We start from the raw sequence: 7,507 nt of genomic DNA, 5'->3' as shown, positions 1-7,507 counted from the left end.
AGATGTTTCTCTCCATATTTTTTTTTTATCTGATACCCACCGAATAGGCATGCCTTATTATCACCTATGCAAAAAATGAGGACATTAAGCCTCTCTCTTGTCTAAATCTCCATCCATCCCTTCTTGTTCAAACTTATTCTTGGGGCCTTGGTCTCTCAATTGGTCTGTGAATTGTAGTAGTCACCTAACTCCACCCTTGTTTCAAGTTGTTTCCACCTTTAGCCCTCCTTTCCATAAGACATCTGGATAATCTATCTATAAGCAAATATAACGTACCACTCTACTGCTTAAGAAAAATCAGAGGCAATACAGAATTCATCAAATAAAATTTTTTTTTTTTTTTTCTGTGAAAGAGCACGCTTTATTCGGAAGCAGAGAGCAGCACAGTGACCAAGAGAAGGTGCCCAATGGGCATCCTATACATCGTACTCCAGAAGATACACAGGATGTTTTGCTAATAAAAATCAACAGGAACATGGATTCTTCTGGGCAACTTCCCCAAACTCAACCCTCTCAGGGGTCAAGAAAACTCCTGAAGGCAACTATGGTTCACTAGAGATAGAGGCCCTCAGGGGTGCCTTCTTGTTTTTTATAAAGAACATTTTCTTTAGATTTTTTGAAGTCTTCATTTGTTACTTTCATTCTACGTTCTCTCAAGGCCATCAGACCAGCTTCTGTACAGATTGCCTTGATGTCAGCACCAGAGAGGTCGTCCTTTGCCATAATTAAATCGTCCAGGGTTACATCATCGGCCAGTGTCATCCGGCTTGTGTGAATCTGAAAGATGCGCTTCTTAGTCTTTTCATCAGGCAGGGGGAACTCAATCTTTCTGTCGATGCGACCTGGTCTGATAAGTGCTGGATCCAGAGTTTCTATTCGGTTTGTGGCCATGATAACTTTCACGTCTCCTCTTGAATCAAATCCATCCAACTGGTTCAACAATTCCAACATTGTCCGCTGAATCTCTCTTTCGCCTCCAGAATTTGAATCGTATCTTTTGGTCCCAATGGCATCGATTTCATCAATGAACACAATGGATGGTGCATGTTCTTCAGCAACTCGAAACAATTCCCGCACGAGTTTGGGACCGTCACCTAGGTACTTTTGAATAAGTTCAGAGCCAACCACTCTTAAGAAAGTGGCCGAGGTTTGGTTTGCTACGGCTTTGGCTAACAAGGTTTCACCTGTGCCAGGTGGACCATAGAGAATGACCCCCTTTGGGGGCTTTATACCCATCTCTTCATAATATTCAGGGTGGGTGAGAGGAAGCTCCACAGATTCCTTAATTTCCTGGATTTGGTTGTCCAATCCCCCAATATCTGCATAGGTCTCCTGGGGGGCCTTTTCCACCTTCATCACTGTGACCAAGGGATCTGTGTCATCCATCAGCACTCCTATCACAGCATGCACTTTGTGGTTCAGCAGAACTGAGCAGCCTGGTTCCAACAAATCCTTGTCCACAAATGAAAGGATGCTGACATAGTGTTCTGAGCCCACAGATGTGGACACGATGGCGTGATTGTCATCAATGATCTCTTCCAAAGTTCCTACTGACATTGGGGTCCCCCTCAGATCATCCACCTTTGATCTTTCCTCCTCTTGCTTTTCTTCTAATGGTTTCATTTGTTCTTGATTTCTAATGAATTCTTCTTCCATGAGAAGATAATCTTTAATTCTTTCTAACTTCAGTAATTTCAAGCGGCATTGAGTGTGAGGTGTCACCAGTGGGAGTTTGCTGGCAGCATCTGGTCCCTTTGTTTTCTTCTTCTTTTTCCCCACTCTGGTTGGTACAGGAGGTTCATATTTTTTTTTTCTTATCCTTGTCATCCTTCTTGCCACCTCCAGGACCATGACCACCACTCTGACTTTGACCCATCCTGCCTCGGCTGCTCCGGCTGCTGCTGCCGGAAGTGCATTCACCACTCAGGAGAGGAAGTTGCTGGGAGACTACGGAAGCCGAAGGAGGCCAAACATCCTACGAATAAAGTTGCGCCCGAAGAGCAGGTGTTGGTGGGTTGTGTTATCGAAGTACCTTGCACATGTGTTGTGAACCTTGTATGTATTTTACGGTTTTGGAGGTCTTAGTTCATGCTTGGTTGGCCTGTTGCTTTGGGGCTGAGGGCAAGGCAGAACATCATGGTGAAGGAAATTGTTCACCTCATGGCAGCCAGAAAGAAAAAAAAGCCATCAAATAAAATTTAAAAATTTTAGCATAATATACAAAGTACTTCATAAGCAATCTCCAGTTTAATTTTCAGGTGTTATCTCTTGAATTCCTTGCCACCTTCTCACCACACTATAGACATTATAGTTCAGCTAAACCAGACCAGAGAGTGTGTCACATTTTCTCACTGTTCTTTTGGTAACTGTCATTTCTTGTGTAATGGAATTTCCCCCATCCTCAGCTTGGTAAGGTGCTTGCTTATCAGTTCCATCTTATCTCTAGTAGCAACTCATCCCAAGGTGTGTAGCATTCATTTTTGCACTGTATCTCATATGATGTTGGCTGGGAGCATTTGTTCATTCATGAAACTATAAACTCATTAAGAATAGAGTTTGGGTCCTTTCACTTTTAAATCCATAAAGCCTAGCACAGGGCCTATAACATGAAATGATACAATATGTATTTTTGAATAAAAACAATAACTTTGAACTCATTTGAAAAGTAAAATAAACTTAGATTGCTTATTATTCTATAATAGTGAATACAGAGTTTGAAGTAGTTCATCTCTCCCTAAACATAAGCATGAAAATATCTATCATATACAAACTGGCCTGTATGCTTCAACTGAGAAGCCACATAATGACGATATCTCCCACTTTTAGTGGTAATAAGATTCTGATAGCAATAACCTGAACCTTTCTTTTTTTTTTTTTTATTATTATTAAATTAAATTTTATTTCCACTATTTATAACAACATAATAAAATAGGGTATGGAATATATCCACACACCCACAATATTGTGCAATATGGCAATACGGCAATACGGGCTCATGAATCAGCATAACAACACATTTATCTCTTCAAGAACAATGGGAAAAAAAATTCTAGTAGGATAATTTCTGAATTGAGTAGAAAAAATATCTTTGCTAAATTCTCAAACTAATAGTATTGAAGCAAGGGGAGGTTAATGTAGAAATCAAGATATGAAGAAGCAAGAATAATTTGGATTTAAAACTATGTATGGAAGTGCTTTGGAAAGTGGGGCCTAGAACAAAATTCCTTGGCAATACCTTGCAATGGAAAGTTTTTAAAAATTTTATAAATTTCTGTTCAATATACAAATCTTAAATCAGAGAATAACATTGAAAGTATTTTTGTTCATTAACAAAGTAATGGGTAAATCAATTCTGCAATAAAATGATAATTGCCTATTTTTTGGTTCCTACAGATGCCATATTCTGTAGTAAGTTCTTGTGCTTTATCACAACTTTATAAACAGTGATGCAGTGTTCTTATTATTCTTGTAATATTAAACAAGCAACTGGGGCTCAGAAAATTTAAGTGACTAGACCACAATTATATAGTTCATAAATCATATTACTAGGATTTAAAATAAGGTAAATCCATTCCCAAACTAGATATTATATTAGTCTCTTCAGTATATTTTATCATCCCTTCTCTGTTTGAACAATTCAAACAATAGGGAGCTTACAGTCTCACAAATAACGTGTTTCTATCTGCAGAAAACTGATAAAAAGTTATTCCTCATATTGAGCCAAATCTTGTTTATCTGAATATGCCACCCATGAACTGGCGATACCATTCAAATTGAGTCTGATCTATTGTATGTGTAAGAACTTCAAATATTTGGATGTAGCTATAAAGTCTGAGCTAAATCTTTTCTTCTTCAAGGTAAAATGTAGGGTTGCTTAATATGATGAGGCTAATACTCAATTAAACATTCCAGGAGACCCTTTTATGAAAATGCTTCCGTTTTTCCTTGTACCTTTAAGTTTTATTGACTAGGAATCCACAGTATGCCCCAGCTTTGGTCTAATCAGTGGATTAGAGGTCTCATGCCTGTTGGTTCCATGTTTGTGCAATCCAGCACTATCAAAAATGCAACAGAAAGTAGCTACTCAGCCAGCGTTGTTTTCCTCCCCATCCTTATCTGTCTCTACTTTTAACAATCAAAAACAAAAGCATATTAAAAACAACAACAGGAAAAATCTATACAGTTGGAGAATGAGACATCAGACATCAGAATTTTTTTTAAGCTTTAAGAGAAAGTAGTAATAATTACTGCATTCGTTCAATTGCTAATTTCATTGGAGGATTTCACAGGATTCCATATGCAAACCCCTGTGATCCGTCAACTGTTTCACTCACTTCACTCTAATCATGCTATTGCAAATTGACTAATATAAATGATTGTTAGTATTTCCTCCCCATAAAAAATAATTAAAGTAGCTCCTAACTTGAACTCTTCAGGCTGACATCATTCTGATTATTTCTTGATTATCCAAATAAAAATGAGGAAGACATTAGAATATTATGTTACAAATTATACTTCTTATTTAGGTAAATTTTCCAAAGGAAAATGCAATTGATTAAGAAGTTAAAATTTAAATGCCAATGAGAATTATTATTTTATTCTAACATTCAATATTTTCTTCCTGAAAACCATGGAGGTACAATGAAGCAGTACATTCTGATATATATTGAGGATTGTCTCTGAGATAAACTGAAATAGCCATAAGAGTTTTAATTTCACCATCAAACTTTCTTCTAATGGTTCTATGTATTGATTATTTTTGCCTGACTCATTTATTTTATTAGCAGTTATAGAATGGTGATTTTTAAAAATTTATCATCCATTTTACATTTGTTGGCTGGAATTATACTAAATGTAAACAAGCAAAAACATTCTGCTCATCAAGTATGGCAATTTGGTTATCCTTAAATACAGTTTATATAGAAAAGGCAACACAATCCATACTTATGCATTGTCAAATTTCAGAGTAAAGTATGAGTACCCTAGTTACTTTCAATATCTAGTATATATATATATATATATATATATATATATATATATATTTGCTTTGAACTTTTTCCTGTTATTTATCATGCAGTTTCCTTAGTACATCATATAATGTCCCATCTTTGGGACATCAAATGTTCAGCCTTTGATTCACATTACCCATTCAATATCAAGGAATTGCATAATGATCTTCAACAGAAGTCTGCAGTTTCTTATACCAGTCAATTAATCAACTGTGGCAAGGTGAAAACCCATTCTCTTAACTTCTGGCACCAAAAGATTGATCTGAGGGAATCAATCTTAGGCAACTACTTTGATAAATTGCTTGGGAAAGAAGAAGAGAGAACATGGGAAGAGAGGAAAGACAAAGAAGCAAAGTATTTGACAAGAACCTGGAACCCAAGTGAATAACATTAGCTAAGGAAGTTTTTAAAGAACAGGGCCAGCTAAAGATGAATGTTACAATATTTGTGGCATAAAATATTGCCAGTTCTTCTGAAACTTTAAAGCTTGCTGTATAATATACTCAAAAATCCTGATGTACGAACATAAAATGTTTAATGTATTTTGAGGGGAGGGGAAACTAAGGAAAGAGATTGAGTTTCATGTTCATGTCACTGCAGTATAAATTCAGAACACAAATGTGGAAAAGAGAGGTGCTAATCTGAATCAGCCAACTTGAGAAAGGAGTTAAAATTTATAGGTGGCTCTGAGAATTGGAGGTTTCTCAAAATCCACAAAAATTCTGGGGGAATCTTTTGGAAATTCCTTGGAAATGGAAAGGTGAGTTAGGCCAATCACATCTAGATCTTAATCAACATAATCAATGCAAAGAAATCAAATTAAATGGGAATTAAATGTGTCTCAAAGCTTAAAATAGAATGTTTTGATTGTCCTTTTTATCTTCTTCCACCAAATGTTAAATTTTTCCTTTCTATTCCTTCTTCAGTAATGCTGTCCTTCATTGTTCTTTTGCTTTTTAGCCCTGCAATCAGTACTCTGTCTTTATTTTTATGTGTATATTTCAGGCTTTTTGATCATGCCAATTTTCTTTTAGCAAAACCCAGGACAACTTCTCTCTCACTGTGGCTAAAGTCTGGAATTTTAACCTTAGGTTTTTATGCTCTTTGAAAGATAACCTTCACAATATAAACCAGTTCACTGTCCTTATTTTTACCCACTGGAATAGCTGAGCTGTCTGTTTCAGGAACAATGAGTTCAAAGCCCTCTTTTGATGTTCATGATATTCCCACTTTTTATATCTTTTGATGTTCACGATATTCTCACTTTTATATCTGCAAATACTTCATGTCTGACGTTTTCTTTCATTCTTCTTAGATTCTCACGTAATCCATTAAAGTTATTTAAATGTGAAAGTTAATATTTGCTCTAATAAGTTTGCAAAATTTACTTATGTGAATTGGTAAAATTTACCACCACCGTATTGTATTACCTATTTATTTCTGTATAACAAATTTGTGAAGAAAGATTAATTTCCTCTTTGGTTTTGAAAGTTATAAATATATGTGTGTCTACTGATGTGAAAAGCACAGTGAAGAATAAAAATTTTGTGATATAGGAGAGAAAGAGCACCGTTATATATCCTTGAAATATTGGATCTCCTACACAAAAGGAGCAGGACTTTAAAAAGGAATTTGGCTAGTTAATCTATAGTAGAAATGGAAATGTAGAACATATGGTAAAAGTGTCAGTAATTGGGAAGGTCTGGTGGTAGAAATCTGGTAGTAGGTGGGAAGAGAATGTGCGGAAGTTCTCTTATGATTGCTTCAATTTTCCAAGTGAAATAAACAAATTCATCAACTTAAAGTGAGGGTGTGGGTGGATGTATTGAAATATTTGAAGGGACTTATGAGACAGTTATCTGTGAGCTGGAGAACAAATGGACTAGGGAACTAAAATATGATTGTTGGGCACCATTAAAAACCCATTGGAATTTAAAGTGAGATCACTCAGTCATGTTTAATTGCTTAGACATAGAATTAGACTAGGCATAAAGTTTGATTTATCCAGGCTTCTAATTGGTCAAACAACTATAATGAAGTGACAAAGAAGGAAGAGAATTGAAGGCATATGCAATGGAGTTAAGAAAATTATGAAAGATAGAATGTAAGGTGATTTAAAGAGGAGCAAGAGAGAATATATGATAGGATTAACGAATTGAAAATACAGATTGAGTATTCTTTGAGTTGGAGCACCAGAGACAGTATCCATCACGGTTGTCTGACAATGAGATACATGAAATCAAGATCATAGAGGGTTTGAAATTGTTATTGAGGGCTAAGGCATGGCCATCAGCATTAATGATTGAGGTAAGGTGCATACTTAAGGTAACAGAGATATTCATCCATGTTGATATGGAAATTCACAAGAATTAAGGCAACCAGACCGTTGGATAGAGTGACAATGCACCAGGTATTTAAATTCCCCCCAAAATGAGGCTGGGTGATGTGAAGGACCATAGTTCAACAATAATAATTGAGAGATGGATACTAATTTCCAG

General features: G+C 36.0%; 1 pseudogene; it reads right to left on the bottom strand.

The window, feature by feature from the left end:
- Positions 1-341: 341 nt before the first annotated feature.
- Positions 342-1,925, bottom strand: LOC144255327 (26S proteasome regulatory subunit 4 pseudogene; annotated as a pseudogene).
- Positions 1,926-7,507: the final 5,582 nt, after the last annotated feature.

Source organism: Urocitellus parryii, chromosome 6, assembly GCF_045843805.1.
Source record: "Urocitellus parryii isolate mUroPar1 chromosome 6, mUroPar1.hap1, whole genome shotgun sequence".
Lineage (NCBI taxonomy): Eukaryota > Metazoa > Chordata > Mammalia > Rodentia > Sciuridae > Urocitellus > Urocitellus parryii.
This window is presented reverse-complemented; position numbering and strand designations above follow the sequence as displayed.